Source organism: Rhinolophus sinicus, linkage group LG09, assembly GCF_036562045.2.
Source record: "Rhinolophus sinicus isolate RSC01 linkage group LG09, ASM3656204v1, whole genome shotgun sequence".
NCBI classification, from domain to species: domain Eukaryota; kingdom Metazoa; phylum Chordata; class Mammalia; order Chiroptera; family Rhinolophidae; genus Rhinolophus; species Rhinolophus sinicus.
Window position 1 is genome coordinate 59056289 of NC_133758.1, and position 18499 is coordinate 59074787.

General features: G+C 39.6%; 1 pseudogene; it reads left to right on the forward strand.

The window, feature by feature from the left end:
- Positions 1 to 320: 320 nt before the first annotated feature.
- LOC141573110 (26S proteasome regulatory subunit 4 pseudogene) lies at positions 321 to 14797 on the forward strand (annotated as a pseudogene).
- The last annotated feature ends 3702 nt before the right edge of the window (positions 14798 to 18499 follow it).

Below are 18499 nucleotides of genomic sequence, written 5' to 3' on the forward strand. Positions count from 1 at the left end.
TTTATTCATATTTGAAATGTGATAATAATAGTAGTTATCTCAGGGGGACATTGTGGGAATAGTAGAACTCATGGTGACTTACCTGCCAGTAGTAAATGTTGGCCATAATGATAATGTTGTCTATGGACATGGAAAAATGTTCATAATATGCAAATATTTTATTTTATTTTTTCTCTCTTTTTAAAGATTTTTATTAAAATATAGCTAACATACAATATTAGTTTCAGGTGTACATCATAGTTATTCAACAGTACCCACCTAGCACTATACAGAATTATTACAACATTATTGATTGCATTCCCTATGCTAGAGAAGTGATCATGACGGTAAGTCCAGCGACCATCTGACACTGTACCATGCTATCACAGTATTATTGATCTTTCCCCCTTTAAAAATTTTTCAATTACAGTTGACATTCAATATTATTTTATATTAATTTCACGTATATGGTATAGTGGTTAGGCATTTATATAATTTAGGAAGTGATCCCCCTGGCGCTATACATAGTTATTACCATATTATTGATTATATTCCTAATACTTTTATGTCCCCAGAACTATTTTGAAACTAGCAATTTGTATTTCTTTATACCTTCACCTTTTTCACCCTGCCCCCAACTCCCCTCCCATCAATCCCTGATAGATCTAGTAACCATCTGGCACCATTCCTAGTTATTACAATATTATTGACTATATTCCTTATACTATACCCTACATCCCCATGACTACTGTGTAACAACTAATTTGTACTTCTTAATTCTTTCCCTTTTTCTCCCACCCCTAATCCCCCTCCCATCTGGCAACCATCATAACATTTTCTGTATCTGAGTTTGTTTCTATTTCATTTGTTTATTTTTTTCTGTAGATTCCACTTATAACTGAAATCATATGACGCTTGTCTTTTGCTGTCTGACTTATTACACTCAGCACAGTACCCTTTAGGTCCATCCCATGTTGTCACAGATTACCAGATTTCCTTCTCTTTTTTATGGCTGAGTAATATTCTATTGTATATATATACCACCTCTTCTTTATCCATTCACCCATTCAAGGACACCCAGGTTGCCTTCATATCTTGGCTTATGTAAATAATGCTACAGTGAACATATGGATGAGCGTGTCCCCTCAAGGTATCATTTTGGGTTTGTTCAGATCAATATCCACAAGTGGGATTCCTAGGTCCTTCTTTGTCTCATGTTATAGTCTTTGTTTTAAACTCTATATTTTGCCTGGTATGAGTATTGCTACCCCAGATTTTTGGTTTGTTTGTTTCCATTTTCATGAAATATCTTTTTCCATCTCTTTACTGTCAGCCTGTGTGTGTCTTTCAATCTGAAGTGCATCTCTTACAGGCAGCATATGTAAGGGTCTTGTTTTCTTATCCATTCAGCGCCCCTATTTTTTGATTGGAGCATTTAATCCATTTACATTAAAATAATTGTTGATAGGTATGTAGTTATTGCCATTTGATTATTCATATTTTTTTCATCTTAAAGAAGTCCTTATAATAAGAGTCCTTATAATACTGGTTTGGTGGTGGTGAACTTCTTTAGCTTTTTTTTTTGTCAAGGAAGGTCTTTATCTGTCCTTTGATTCTAAATGATAGTTTTGCTGGGTAGAGTAATCTTGGTTGAAGGTTCTTGCTTTTCATCACTTTGAGTATTTCCTGCCAGTCCCTTCTGATCTGCAAGGTTTCTGTTGAGAAATCAGCTAGTAGTCTTATGGGGATTCCCTTGTAGGTAACTAACTGCTTTTCTCTTGCTGCTGTTAAGATTCTCTCTGTCTTTAATTTTTGTCATTTTAATTATGTGTCTTGGTGTTGGCCTTTTTGGGTTCATCTTGTTTGGAACTCTCTGCATTTCCTAGGCTTGTATATCTATTTCCTTCACCAGGTTAGGGAAGTTTTCTGTTATTATTTCCTCAAATAGGTTTTCAATTACATGCTCTCTCTCTTCTCCTTCTGGCATCCCTATAAAGCGAATATTGGTAAGCTTGATGTTGTCCCAGAGGACCCTTAAACTCCCCTCAATTTTTTTGGATTCTTTTTTCTTTTTGCTGTTCTGATTGGGTGTTTTCTGTTACCTTATCTTCTATATCTCTGGTTCAATCCTCTGCTTTATCTAATCTACTGTTGATTCCCTGTAATGCATTCTTCATCTCCATTATTGTATTCTTTATTTCTGACTGGTTCTTTTTCATGTTTTCCATCTCCATTTTTGTTTCTTATCTCTTTGTTGTTCTCCCTAAGATCATTGAGTGCCCTTATAATCAGTGTTTGGAACTCTGTATCTGGTAGATTGCTTGTATCCATTTTGTTTAGTTCTTTTTCTGGAGCTTTGTTCTGTTCTTTTATTTGGGACATGTTTCTTTGTCTCACTATTTTGGCCGTCTGTCTATGCTTGTATTAGGTAGGGCTATTGTATTTTCCAGCCTTAGTAGGGTGGCCATATGTAGTAGGTGTGCTGTGAAGCTCAGTTGCGCAGTCTTCCTGGTCATCTGAGCCTCGCACTCCAGGTGTGTCCCTTGTGTGGGCTGTGTGTGCCCTTCTCTTGTAGTCGAGCCTTAATTGCTATTTGCAAATCAGTGGGAGAGACTGACCTTATGGCTCATTGGTTGTGAGGACTAGCCATGAGTACATTGGAGGAGTTGTGGTGCAGAGGCTGACCATACAGAACAGAATCTGCCTCAGCAGGGTTCTGGTGCCTTCCCAATCTGTCCGTTGGGTGTGTCATCCTTGGAGGTGGCTGGGTGATTCCCCACCTTCTTTCAAAGTTGGCTGCTGGGGGAGCCAGCTCCAAGGCCACCTGGGAAGGGGCCAGGTCAGATTCAGCCACAACCAGTCCCCCTAGCACTGGGGGCTACCTGGCAGGAGCCACAGAAAATCCACAGATGGCCACAGCCCATACTGTGTTTGGAAGTGCCTCCAGAGGCCAAGCCACAACCAAGACCAGCTGCTGCTAGTGCCAGGCTTAGAGCTGTTCAGTTAAGGGTACAGGACATGCTCAAGTTAGATGCTGCTTGTATGTGTTCCAAGAACCTTTGAGAGACCCTAGGGAAGTCTGCAGCATGAGCCAAGGCAGGCAGTTTGTACAAAAAAGCCACTGGAGGGGCACCGGTTAGCTCAGTTGGTTAGAGCACATTGTTCTTAATAACAAGCTTGCTGGTTTGAACCCCACATGGGTCACTGTGAGCTGTGTCCTCCATAACTAGATTGAAACAACTACTTGACTTGGAGCTGATGGGTGTTGGAAAAATACTTAAATAAATAAAAGTTAAAAAACAACAACAACCCTCCCTTAAAAAAAAAAAAAAAAAAAAGTCACTAGAAGCAGCTTGGCAGTGTCCAAAAGTTGGGTAGAGTGGGATCTTGAATCACCAGGGCATAGCCAATGAAGAGTGTTAGCCAACTTGATGGAGACTCAGATATGACGGCTACCTGTGTCTGCATACTGGGTAGGGGGAGGGCTCAATAAAGAAACAGTGGCTTCTGCTAGATCCTTTGTCCGTGAGAAAGCTGCCCCTCCATCCCCCATCTCAAGCCAGACAACTCAGTTTCCCGCCATATGTTCCTGCTGCCTTTTCAGCTGCTGCCCCAGCACTGGAGCTCACAGCCAGTGATTCCATCAGTGAGTACGTCCTTGAATGGTCCCTTTAAGAGGAGCACCTGGGACTCCAGCCACCCTCCATCTCACTTCAGTCACAACCAGAAATTATGGGGACTTCTCTTCCTGGCACTGGAACCCTGTGGTGGGGTGGGGCTGGGACCTCTTGCTCCTGGGGGTGGGGGTGGGGCAACCTCCACAGCTGAGATACACCACCCAATTTTTAATGGTCACACACATGGGTGTGGGGCCAGCCTGTTCTGCCCCTCCTGCCATTCTCAAGGTACCTTCTTCTGCATGTCCTTAGTTGTAGGGCTTCAGTTCAGCAAGATTTTAGGTGATTCTCAATGATGGTTGTTTTGTAGTTTAGTTGTAGTTTTGATGTGGTCATGAGATGAGGTGAGCACATCATTTACCTACTGCGCCATCTTGACTGGAACCTGCAACTGATTTTAAAAAGGAATGCAGTAAATCTGGGTGAAGGGTATATTTGGATTCTTTGTACCATTCTTACAACTTTTCTGTAAGTTTAAATCTGTGTCAAATAAGCTTTAAAAATATTGTGCAAATAGCATGTAAAATAGAATACAACTTTATGGAAAAAAATTATACACACAAAAAAGATATGATATTTTATATCAAAATGTTAATTAGGGTTATCTCTGGATGGTGGTATTACATATTTTCCATTCCCTTGGTGTTTTCTTGAGTTTACCAATTTTTCGTCGTTGTTTTAAGCATGTATTAGTTTAGTAATTATGGAAAAAAGGCACTAATAGTTAAAAAATAAAAATCTTGAGTCTAATAATTACCCAATAAGTGAATCTAATAGTTATCTAATAAAAATATCTGAGACCTTTCATAAAATCAAGCACTATCCACACAGCCCTAGATTCCATGAAAGGACATGGCATCAGAGCAAGGATGGGTGCAATAGCAATGAAGAACTGTGATCTCAGTGTTGGGTGGAGCCTTTTTACAAGGTTGATAACTTCACACTTCAGAACAAAATTAGATGCTTAGAATATTAGCAACTCAAGTTTTGAAAGATCTTTAACAATCTTTGAATCCACCTTCCCAGTGCTCTGGACATCTTCCCCACCACTTGAGTGTGCAGTCTCTGCATTGCTTAAGGAGCAAAGTGCTTCCTAATTTACAGAAGCTTTGTTCCATTTTTGGAGAGTTCTGACTATGGGAAGATCTTTCCTCATTTGGAGACCAAATCTGATACCTTGCTCTGTTCCTTGGAACATATGTGTTCCAAGACAGGCAATGAGGGACTTTAAAAGTGACCACCCTGAACTTACATGACCTGTTCTTTTCCAGCCCAGATCTTTTTCCCAAGCTCCAGACCCACACATCGTGCTCTTTCCTGGTTCTCTATATTTGGCTTTCCCACAGATACCTCAGACTCAGCATTTACAAAGCATGACTGTGCTTTACTCCTTCCTTATCAAAAACCCAAGAATAATGCAATTATTTGTCTCAGGTATAAGTGAGAAGCAAATTAGAGCTTTATTTTTCTCTTTTGTAAAAGAAGTTTTAATTTATTTTAGTGTGGCTGATCTATGGTGCCATCAAGTTCCCAAACTCTTATCTTTTGATAGAAAACCCAACCCATAGTGCCTTAGGAAAACATATATTTCATTTTTCTCATGGATCAAGAAGTTCTGAGAAGAGCTGTCAACCCATGAAGCCTTCAGGGGCCAAAGCTGCTTTTATACTATTGCTCAGTCATCCTTATCCTGTGGCTTTCATCCTCATGCTTGTTACCTCAGGGTGTCAAGATGACTGTGCCACCTTCTCTATCACATCCATGTTTCAGGAAGACTAAAGGGGAAGGGAAAATGGCAAACCATATTTGCCAGCTCAGTCAGCCTTTCTTTTTATGAGCTATTTAGGAAACCCCACCTAACAACTTCCACTCCAGCCTCATTGACTAGAAGCATGTCACCTGGACACCTCTAGCTGCAAGTAATGCTGAGAAATGTAGTTCTTTTGCTGGGCACATTGTTGCCCTGAACAAATCAGAGTTATATTATAAAAACAAAAGTGAGAGTAGATATGTGAGTAGTAGTGTCTATCACAATAAAGCTGCGTTAAGCAACACTAATCATGTTTCCTAACTTCAGGGTTTCTCAGAGCCTTTAAAATTTCAAAGAGAGGTACTGTGTACATCTACAGAACCCTTTTTACAATGGTCATGTCTCAGGAATTGTGTTTCATAAAACACAGACTAAGCCACAGTCTCTCTTTAATTCTTTTAAAGTTTTATCTGAACTCAGGGTGGATTTTTTAAATGTATTTATGTTACTATTATGTAGTAAGAATGACAGCTTTAAAGACTTTCATGTTAATTGCATCATTCTTTCAATTTCCCAGTCTAGAAAGTTTCTTGTCGTTTTTAGCATTTCTTTCACTTCCGTGGTACTTTCCTGGACAGGTTTCTTCCCTGGACTACTACAACAGAATCCCCACCCTTAACATTTTGAAGTATCTGTTTTTTCTATGTACAGGTATGTATGTATGTATGTATGTATGTATGTATGTATATATACAGAGGGTGCCAAAAAGATGTATACATATTTTAAGAAAGAAAGGAAAAACTTTCGGTATTAATATATACCGATAACAAAAGATGACTGCAAGTCACATTTGACTTCTGCAATTACAAGAGGTGCTCAAAGTGGTTACCATCAGCATCCAGATACTTCTGATCACGGCTAACTACTGCTTGAGCAAAGTGTTAACATCTCTTAAAATATGTGTATGTTTTTGGGGCACTATATATTATATATATATATATTATATATATATATATTATATATATACACACACATACATATACATATACATATACATATACATATACATATACATATACATATCCATGGAAGAGATTATTAGATTATTGATGACAATCAGGCCATTGTGTCTCCATCTGTGGGTTCAGAACACTGTGTCAGCATTCTTTTATTTGTAGATGGATGTGCTGGAACTGGGCTGCTTGGTCCTGCTCAGCCACAAGGTGCATGCTGTGATAGGGGTGTTGAGGGATGACATAGATTCCCTACTCACAGTGATAAAGATGAAAAAGGCCCCCAGGAGACCTATGCTGATATTGGGGAGGTTGGACAACCAAATCCAGGAAATTCAGGAATCTGTGGTGCTTCCTCTTGCTCATCCTGAATATTATAAAGAGATGGGTTTAAAGCCTTATAAGGGGGTCATTCTCTACGATCCACCTGGCCTAGGTAAAAGCTTAGTAGCCAAAGCAGTAGCAAACCAAATCTTGGCCACTTTCTTGAGAGTGATTGGCTCTAAACTTATTTAGAAGTACCTACTGTGTTTCCCTGAAAATAAGACCTAGCTGGACAATCAGCTGTAATATGTCTTTTGGAGCAAAAATTAATGTAAGACCCAGTATTATATTATATTATATTATATTATATTATATTATATTATATTATATTATATTATATTATATTATAGTAAAATAAGACCGGGTCTTATATTAATTTTTGCTCCAAAAAACGCATTAGAGCTGATTGTCCAACTAGGTCTTATTTTCAAGGAAACACTATAGATGATGGGCCCAAACTTGTGCAGGAATTGTTTTAAGTTGCTGAAGAACATGCACCATCCATCGTATTTATTGAAGAAATTGATGACATTGTGTGACCAAAAGATACGACTCTAATTCTGGTGGTGAGAGAAATTCAGCAAACCATGTTGGAACAGTTGGATGGATTTGATTCAAGAGGATCCCTAAAAGTTACCATGGCCACCAAATAGAAAATTTGGATCCAGCACTTATCACACCAGGCCACATTGATGAGGTCAAGTTACCCCTGCTCAAAAGGTCTAAGTGCGATTCACACAAGCAGGATGATAGAACCCTAGACCACTTGACCTAAAGATGACCTCTGTGGTGCTCACATCAAGGCAATCTGTACAGAAGCTGGTCTGTTGGCCTTGAGAGAACATGGAATGAAAGGGACAAATAAAGACATCAAAAAAAAAAAAAAAATCTAAAGAAAAAAACATTTAAATAAAAAACAAGAAGGCACTCCTGAGGGGCTCTATTTCTAGCAAGCCACAGTTGCCTTCAAGGAAATGGTTGGGAGTGTCCTTACTCCTTGGAGGGACGAGGTTGGGAAAATTGCCCAGAAGAATCCATGTTCCAGTTGACCTTTCTTTTTTTTTAAATGCCACTTCTGGTTGTATTGCTCTTCACTAGTCTTGGCTGACATTTGCTTTTTACTTTTCATCAAATCTTTGTAGGAGTAATAAAGACACATCAAGTTACGAAAGGTAACTTTCTTACTAACGTCTTTTCCAACAATTGCATTGATGTGAGTGATGCAATTTGATTTGAGTGAGATGAGAAACATCTGCAAATTTCTGAGCAGAGACTGGCATGATTGGATTTAAAAAATTTTTTTAAAGATTGTTTTAATTTAACAAGTTATACAGTCTACGTACTGTGGTTCAGAGACCTAAATGTTAAGAGCTGAAACTATAAAACTCTTAAAAGAAAACAGGGCCAAACTTCACGACATTGGATTTGGCAGTGATTTTGTGGGTAGGACACCAAAGGCATAGACAACAAAAGAAAAAATAGACGAATTAGACTTCGTTAAAATGTGAAACGTGTGTGCATCAAAGGACACAGTCAGTAGTAAAAATGCAATTCATAGAATGGGAGAAAATATTTGCAAATCACGTATCTGATAAGGGATTAATATCCAGAACATATAGAGAATTACTAAAATTCAACAATAACAAAGCAACCCAATTAAGTTCATAGGGTAAGAGTTGCACCCGACAATATAAATGTACTTAATCCCACTGAATAGTACACTTAAAATGGGTTAAGTGGTTAACTTTGTTATGTATATTTTACCACAATTTTAAAAATAAATTTTGGACAGAATGAACAAAGGACTTGAGCAGACATTGCTCCAAAGAAGCTATGCAAATGGCCAATAAACACATGAAAAGATGCTCAACATCACTAATCACTAGGGAAATACAAATGAAAACCACACTAACCCACATATAAGTGAAATCATATGGTTCTTGTCCTTTCCTTTTGACTTATTTCACTTAGCATAATACTCTTAAGATCCATCCATGTTGTCACAAACGGCAATATTTCATCTTTTTATGGCTGGGTAGTATTCCATTGTATATATGTACTTCATCTTCTTTATCCAGTCATCTGTCAAAGGACACGTAGGTTGTTTCCATGTCATGGCTATTGTAAATAATGATACAATGAACATAGGGGTATATACATCTTCATGAATAAGTGTTTTCAAAAATTTTCAGGTAGATACCCAGAAGAGGGACTGCTGGGTCACATGATAGTTCTATTCTTAATTTTTTGAGGAACCTTCATACTGTTTTCCATATTATATTCCAGTTTATATTCCTACCAGTGGTTCCCTTTCTCCACATCCTCTCCCACACTTGTTATTTCTTGTCTTATTGATAATAGTCATTCTGACTGATGTGAGGTGGTATCTCATGTGGTTTTGATTTGCATTTCCCTTGTAACTAGTGATGTTGAGCATCACAATAGCGTATACAGATGTTGTATTATAAAGTTATACACCTGAAATTGGCAAATAATGTTATGAACCAATGTTACCCCAATAACTATTTTTACAAACTACAATAAGATAATACTTCACACCCATTAGGATGGCTATTATCAAAACACAGAAATTGGAACCCTTATTCATTGCTGTTGGGAATGTAAAATGGTGCAGCTGCTGAGGAAAATAGTATGGAGGTTCATCAAAAATTAAACATAGAATTACCATATGATCCATCAATTCCACTTCTGGATAAGTCCCCAAAATAATTGAAACCAAGCACTCAGACAGATATTTGTATACCAGTGTTCACAGTAGTAGTATTAATCATAATAGTCAAAAGGTGGAAACAACCAAATTGTCCACCATTGGGTGAATGGGTAAACAAAATGTATATGCACATACAATACAAGTAAAATATTATTCATCCTTAAAAAGGAAGGTAATTTTGAGACATGCTACAATATGGATGAACTTTGAGGGAATAATGCTAAATGAAGTAAGCCAAATGGACAAAAGAACAAATATTGTCTGATTTTATTTATATGAAGTCCTTAGAGTAGTCGAATTTATAGAGACAGAAGTAGAATAGGGGTAGCGGATGGTGGGGGGTGGAATAGGGAGTTACTGTTAATGGGTACAGAGTTTTAGTATGGGATGGTGAAAAAGTTCTATGAATGGGTAGTGGTGATGGTTGAACAATGTAAATGTACTTAATGCCACTAAACTACACACTTAAAAATAGTTAAGATGGCAAATTTTATGTTATGTCTGAGTATATTTTACCACAATAAAAATTTTGTTAATTTAAAATTTTTAAATCTACATCTTTGAATTGCCATATGTTTATTTTAAAAATTGGAAGACCCTTGGCATACTGTTAAGAATTTGAACACAAAGAAAATCAAGGGCTACCCAAGAAAAGAAATATAATAACCATAGTACACTGCTTGGTTGTGCAGGTAATATTTATGTAGTTCTAATCATATGAGCAATATTTATTGATTTTTCAACATTTACAGTCTACATATAGAATCAGCAAGGAAGATAATTATGATTACAGAACAAAACATAAGGATTATCAAGTTTGATGATGTACAATCAAAATCACAAATAACAGAAGTAGAGAGGTGAGAGAATAAGGTGAAGAAAAGAGTAGGTTCCAGAATATCTATATCTTATAAAATTGGAACTCAGATACTGTCTAGAGTTGATAGAACAAGAAAAAAAATCATAAAATCTGAAGTTACAAGAAGGACTAAAAACAGTGATAAAAACTATTGGAAAGAGTGGGGGAGAGCAGGGTATAAGTGGATTAAATCCTCACACAGCAAGAAGTCAATGTATCATTCATATATCCAGAAACAGCAGTTTAAGCATATTATTTAGAGCTATAGAAGTAATTACCAGAAAAACAAACAAGTAATTAAAGAATGATTGCTCTGAGAAGCAACCTTAGGGTCAGGAAGGGATGGGGCAGGTGGCTTTTATTAAAATGTTTCAGTACTGTGTTTTGTTTTGTTTTACCATATGCATGTATTGTAAAAACTATTTTAAACATCAAATTACAGAGTAACGTGTAATATATGACCCCATTTTTAAAGAGAGACCAAAATCCAACAAACCATACATCTGTGTATAGATGATTATTTGAACACATAGAAAGATATAAAAGATAATGCTTATGTCTGGGAAGCAGCAATAGAACGAGCGTGTGGGAGAGATTTTTACCTTTATATGCTGTTATTTGACTTGAACGTGTATTACTTATGTAATTTTTAAAAATCATTTCCTTTCTTTCTCAACCACTTGAGAACAAACTGAAAACATTTTTACACTTTACCCCTAACTTCAGGGTTTATTTCCTAAGAACAAAGACATTCTGTTACAAAACCAGAGTACAGTGTTCAAAATCTGGAAATTTAACATTGATATAATACTGTTAGCTAATTCACACCCCATCTTCAGGTTCTTCCACTGTCACAATAATGTCCTTTATGGATTTTTTTTTCCCTGGTCTAACATCCAATCCAAGACCATGCATTTCATTTTGTTTCCGTGCCCCTTTAGTCTTTTTTAATCTAGAACAATTTTTTAGTCTTTCTTTGTCTTTTTTGACCTTGATACTTTTTTAAGAGCATAGGACAGTTATTTTCTAGACTGTCCCTCAGTTTGGGTTTCTTTCTTATTCGATCCAGGCTTTGCATTTTTGGCAGAAATACTGTGTGTAGTACTGTGCCCTCAGTTCATCTTATCAGGAGGTCCATGATGTTACTTTATCCCAATATTGCTAATGTTAAGTGCGATCGTTTAGTTAAAGTGGAACTCCACCAGGTTTTCCTACTGTAAAGTTACTGTTTTGCAGTAAATAATTGTGGGGAGGTTCAAATTTTACTTCTACCCTTCTACCTTTCTAGGTTCTTTGGCTGGACTAATAATTAAATTGACATGAAATATATTAAAAAGAGACACACAAATTTAATTTCATACAAACAAGAACTCCATAAAAACATGAGACCCAAAGGCAATTGAGGCTTAAATGCCATCCTGAGCTAAGGAATGGGATAGGGGCCTGGGGCTTCCAAGGGGAGGAGGGCAATGCACAGGAAGATAAGAAGAGCAGATGTTTGGTAATCAGATGTTTGCCCTACCATATAGGTAAGTTCTTTCAGATAAAAAAGTTATCTCTGATAATAGCTCTCTTTCTGGGCCAGGCCCCCTATCTAAATTCTTTTATGCAGTTAAGGGACAGGCAAATGTTTTTCTTAATTGCCTTCAGCTAAAAATAATCCACATAGTATAGTGTCACATCCAGCGCAACACAGGCAAAGGGTTAAAAAAGAAACAAATCAAGAAAGTTATGATACAGGGGCCAAGAGTCTCACAGCCTGAAAGGACTGAGAGCCTGGAATTGGGCTGCCTTGTGGCTTTTATTGATGCACACACAAGAAAGCAACATTGTTTTCTCCAAGGTCTGTGAATTTCACACATTATACTAAGAAACTGATTTGAACTAATTACCCTTGGTTGCAAGCAGCTGAACCATCAATTTCAGGATGTACCTCCCCAAGAGACAAAACCTTTATGCTAAAACTTACTGAAATGAATAGATGGAGAACTGATGTTATTACACCATTAAATCTCTTCCCAGGCAGGTTGTGGGAAGGAATGCAGCTACAAAGGCAGAAGCTCTCCTTAACACGTTGCGTATGGCGGGGTTTAAATCCCTCGTGAAGATTCTCGTGATCCGTATGCAACGTGTTAACTGGGGGAAAGTAGGGGACTATGTCCACCTCTATCAACCCTGTGGGTTCTCCTGCTGGTCCCCACTCGACTGTGCCTGGCTTGAGTTGTCCTCCCCCCCCCCCGTCCCCCCTCCATGGGGAGTCTTACTCGTCATTGGCTAACCAGCCATCCTCCGGGGCCAAACAGGGAGACATAAGGTATAAACACAAAGGTGAAGCAAAGTCCCTAAAAGGATCAGTCTCACAGACCCTTCTTTCTTTAGGGGCAGGTACAAGGGGACAGACAGGTAGACAGCTGCGTGACAACAGTATAGCATAGGGAATAGAGTCAATGGAATTGTAATAGATATATGTGATGTCAGAAGGACAATAGATAGAGGGAAGGGGGTTGTCACTTTGTGAGGAGTGAAATGTCTAACTATTGCATTGTTTTGTACACCTGAAACTAATACGCGAGCACGCGCGCGAGACAGAGAGAGAGAGAGAGAGAGAGAGAGAGAGAGAAGAATAAAAGGAAAGCGCAGTGAAATTTTTTTAAAAAATGCATTTGAATGAAGGAAGGGATATGTAAATTCACAATGTGATGTTTTTTTTTTACAGATTTTATTGGGGAAGGGGAACAGGACTTTCCAAATCAAGTTGTTGTCCTTTCAATCTTAGTTGTGGAGGGTGCCGTTCAGCTTCAAGTTGTTGTCCTTTCAGTCTTAGTTGTGGATGGTGCAGCTCAGCTCCAGGTCCAGTTGCCTTTTTCTAGTTGCAGGGGGCACAGCCCACCATCCCTTGTGGGAGTCGAACCGGCAACCTTGTGGTTGAGAGGACGCATTCCAGCCAACTGAGCCATACAGGAGCTCAGCGGCAGCTCAGCTCAAGGTGCCGTGTTCAGTGTTAGTTGCAGGGGGTGGAGCCCACCATCCCTGCGGGACTCGAGGAGTTGAACTGGCAACCTTGTGGTTGAGAGCCCACTGGCCCATGTGGGAATCGAACTGGCAGCCTTCGCAGTTAGGTGCATGGAGCTCTAACCACCTGAGCCACCGGGCCGGCCCCAACAATGTGTTCTATTTGTTTTGTTTATCCCCACCACCTGCTTTAGTATTTGACTATTTCTTTTAGATGTAAATGTTCTCTAACTATATTAAATGTGAATTTCTGGAACCCACCCCTATACTAGTACCCAGATTAGAAATGGGAAATGGGGTATATATGGAAAGTAGTATATTGATCAATAGTAAACACAAATCAAACAAACAAACAAAAAATCTAAGAAGCCAGGAGAATTTCTTTTAATGCATGAGAATACATCCTCCACAGCATTCTTCTCAAAAGAGGTTAAATTTATGTTAAATCAAAAAAGTTGTCTGACAACTGTGAACCTTGGTAAAAATGATTTATGAATTTTAGGCTTCCTGTGTTTTCCTGTTGCTAACCAGTATTTTTGTTATGACTATCTAGTAGATTTTCACTTCAGATATTATATTTTCATTTCTATAATTTCAACTTTTTTACTTTCTGTTTCTCTAATGAGATGGAACATATTTTTTCACCCATTTTATCTTTTTAAAATATAATTTAACATTTATTATAGATGTTTATAAGTCCTTGTCTGTTAATTCATGAATTTTTATTTTCTTGGGGTTGATTTGTATTGAATATCTTTCCACTCTATTAAATGTCATGCTTTCCTGTTTCAAAAAAAATAAATAAATGATCCACATGCCAAAGTGGCACATTTGGGAGTGGCTCATTCTGCTTTTCTTCAATTCCAATGTGTTGTGTTTCCTTTTCTTTTCTTTTTTCCCCAAAGCTAAGTAGGAATGACCAGGAAGCACTTTAGAAAAGGGTTTGATAAAGGCCAACTTCTGGGACCCACTATCCTTCCTGCTCTGTCAGCACTTGCTATTACTCCCCTCCTCCATCCCATCCATTTCTGCCCTGGGTATCTTCAGAGCCAGTGGCTGAATGAGGCCCTGCAAGCATTTCTTCAAACCTGAGACCTAGAAGGTGCTAGGGCAATGGTTCTTAAACTGCTTAGAATCTAAACAGATAAAATGGGAGTTGTTTGAGGTGGAGCAAGAGTGGTGGGCTGCAGCCATGCCCAAAGATCTTCTTCCTTGTTGGTTGGCCTCTGCACTAGGACAGCATTGAAACCTCTGGCCCAAAAGGCACCGACAGCCACTGGCTCCTCAACAAGGCTGGCTTGGACCTTACCCCCTCTTCCATTTGCTGCCTTGAACAGCTCTGACCCTGGGTCCTGGGGCCACATTAGTAATTAGCTTTTGAGGAGAAACTCTCAGCCTGTGCTCAGCCAGCATCCAAATTCCTCGAGCCATCCTGCTGCACTTTCTCTTTTGTTTTTCTGGGATATAGACTGCAGCCCAGAGAGGAAGACAAAAAGAAGTGAATGAGACACAGACAGGCTTCTCCCTCCTCTCTGCCCGTGAACCTGAAGGCAGCTGCTTCCTTCTAGCCAGCACCCTGGAGGAAGCACCCAGGTTGGATGTCCAGGCCAAAGGCCTGCCAAATCTCCTGAGCTCTCTTTGCAACAGACCAGCCCCATCAGAGAGGAACCAGGATCTGGTGGGTGACCATGGCCTCTGGGAAGAAGTGGGTCAAAGTTTCTCACTTCTCCAAGGTTATTCTTACTGGTGACTTTCAGAGTCCATATATGACAAATAAGGTAGGGTGGGAATAGGGTGAAGAAGATACCAGCCAAGAATGAAGACCAACTTTGTCACTGACCCTAGCAGGCAGGTGAGCCTGACAGGTCATTTCAATTTTCTGACTCCCATTTTCCATTCTAAAAGTAGGGACAAAAAATAAGTAACTGCACTGAGTGTCAAAAGGACTAATTGTCATCCTACAATGGCTTCCCAAATCTTAGGAACTGGCATGCCACCTGAATGGTTTTGACATAGCTTTATGCCAGTTCTATTACTTACCTAATTGTTTTGCTTTGTAAACATAGCCATGTCCTAAAGAAATGCTGCTTACAAAACTGAGTTTATTTCACACATTGTGTTTTCCTACTCTACTGAAAATAAATAGACAATGATTAAAATTAAAAGTGGTTCATGTTTGTACCACTGTGGTGTAATACATGGAGAGTTATCCTTGCCTCCTTTGTGCTTCCCCACCATGACCAAAACCCCTCCCCCACCTGACCCCAACAGTCTCTGATTTAACCTCTATGGCTTTGTTTGTAGGGAAATGAAAGAGGTTCCAAATCTCTGTGATGATAGATATTTTAAATTATTCAATATATTGTTGCAGACATTCAATTAGCCTGAGTCATGGTCAGGATTGTACAACCATTACCTTTGGGTGTGGAAGGGAGGACTGGATATGTCAGAAGCAGGATTTCTGTAGAGAAGGCTGTGTTTATGCTTGCCCTGACTTGCCCTCACAAGTGACCTATTCTCCACCTACAGCGGGTTAGGCCAGGGAAGCTTTCTGGTATGTGTGTGTGTGTGTGGGGGGGGGGGTGTATCCACATTGCCTCCTGGGTATACCAGCAACAGGCTCTCCAATATATGAGCCAGAGCTTGAATTAGAGCCACTTTTCAGGTGGAATACAGCTGGATAGTCAGTTCCAACTACATAGCCTATGCATTAATCAGGGCTCGGTTACAGGAAACAGATGTTCTAGCCATTTTAATCAGAAGGGGATTTAATACAGAGGATTAGATGCTTACAAAATCATTGGAAGGCCTAGAGGAATGGCTCTGGTTGGGCCTCCAAGAATGCAGCAGAACTGGAGAGGTGCAGCCTCTCCTATAATCAGGAATGGGGGAGTCAGGAGGCTGTCACTGGAACTGTGATCCAGATATAAGGAAGCCTTTGCCGCTGGTGCAACTCTATCGTAATCTCTTTTAGCTTCCACAAAGCTGAATTGCGGCTACAATTTAGTGTCTCACTGGCTATACTAGCCAGCAGTAACAACTAGGGAAGCAAAAAGATGTCCCCCACCTCACTTTTAGCTGCATCAATGCATTTGTCTGGTAGAGCTGACTTTCATCCAGAATTCTAGCCGCAATGAAAGCAGGGAAATGTAGTTTTGGCTTTCTAGCCTCTGCAGTGTGTGAGTGCACAATAGGGGATTCAAATGGATTGTGAGAACCATTTTAACATAACCACAACAGTTTGACAAATGAAGCATCTTACTCTCCAAGACCCGGGCCCAGTCAATCTCTCAAGTCTCATCTCCAGCCACTCATCCAACTCATTTGGGGTACTTCCAAAACTTGGTGCCTTTGCTCAAGATACTCCCTTGGCCTGGAATGCTCTTTCTTGATTGCCTATTCTTAGAAGATTTCTCGTACCCCATAGGGAAAGTCTTGTTCTAGGCTTCTATAGCTTTTTGTGTATATGATTTATTCACATGTTTGTATCCCACACTAGACCAAAAGGGCAGAGACTAGGTCTCATCTGACTTTGTTTACACCACTGGGTAAGGTTCAAGCCAATTCCTTTAGCACCTAGCATTAAAAAAACAAACAAGGTACCAAAATTCCTGGTACACTTTAAAGATTTAAGTTTACCAACCTGATACTTTTGATATTAAAATGATGATGCAGTACAATTGGGAGAATTTCAAAATAAATACAGAAAAATTTTAAATAGATAAATTTATAAAACAAAGTATTGATTCATTTAAAAAGGTATTGGACACTGTAAGAGAGAATGGTAATTTTTGCCCTAAATCAGATTTCCTCTACTTTTTATATATTAATGACCCTCAATTTTTAGCTGAATATACATGGTCAACTGGATCAAATACTACATTTCTTAGACTCCCTTGCAGTTATGTGTGGCCACATAATTAAGTTTGGCCTATAGGATGTGGGACCAATTGATATGCATGATTCAGGGCCTCTAAAAGGAAACAGTCATTTTTCTTACTTCCAATAGGCAATAAGCCATTTTGGGCCATGCAGACTGGGGCATACCTAGGGACAGTTGAACAACAATATATTTGAAGGCTGACTCCCTGATACGGCAAAGATGGGCTATTAATAGATGAGAAATAAACTTCTATTTAGACTTCTGGTCAAGATGGCGGAGTAGGGAAACGTGGTGCTCACCTCCCACAACCACATCAAAATTACAACTAAACTACAGAAAAACCATAATTGAGAACCACCTGATGATTAGCTGAACAGAAATCCTATAACTAAATATACAGAAGAAGCCATGTCGATACTGGTAAGAGAGGCAGAGACAAAGAACAGGCAGGCCCCATACCCACAGTGTGTCAGTTAAGAAACAGGAGGGATATCTTGGCTACAGAGGTGCTCCCCTAAGAAGCAAGGGACCCAGCATGCACAAGGCTCCCCAGCACAAGGTTCCAGTGCTGATAGGAGATATGCCCATAACTTCTGGCTGTGAAAACCACTGAGGATAGTGGCTCACTGTGACAAAGGACTACTGGAGCCCCAGGCATTTCTCTTAAAGGGTGCATGCATGGATTTACTGGCTGATGGACTCATTCACTCTGAGCTCCAGGGCTGGGACAGCAGCTCAAAAAGTGCCAGGGACATACAGGGAGGAACTGAATTGTCTGGATTTAGGACAAGGGCTGGAGAGGCAGCTCTCTCTGACATTTTTTTCCTTTGTTGAGCCCTCCCTCCACACAGCCTGCAAGTACAGGTAGGCACCAACATCAAATCTCCATCAACCTGGCTAACACGGTTTGACCTGCCCTGGTGTTTCCCAGATCCACTGCCCCAGCCAACTTGCAGGCCAATCCAAGCCATTTCCAGTGGCTTTTCCATAACAACAGCCTGTCTCAGCTTGTGTTATGGACTTTACTAAAATCTCTCAAAGGTTCACAAACCCCAACCAAGCAGCATCTGCCCTTGGCGTGCCTCATACCTCTTGCTAAGTGGCCCCCAGCCCTTTACTAGTGGCAGCCACTCTCAACTCACAGCATAGCCACACCCAGGTGCCTCTCAGTGTAGCGCAAGTGGCAACTGTCTGCGGATCACTTTGTAGCTTATACCATGTGGCCCTGAGCAGAGCACAGGTAGTCTACAGCTGACCTTGGCCTGCACCAG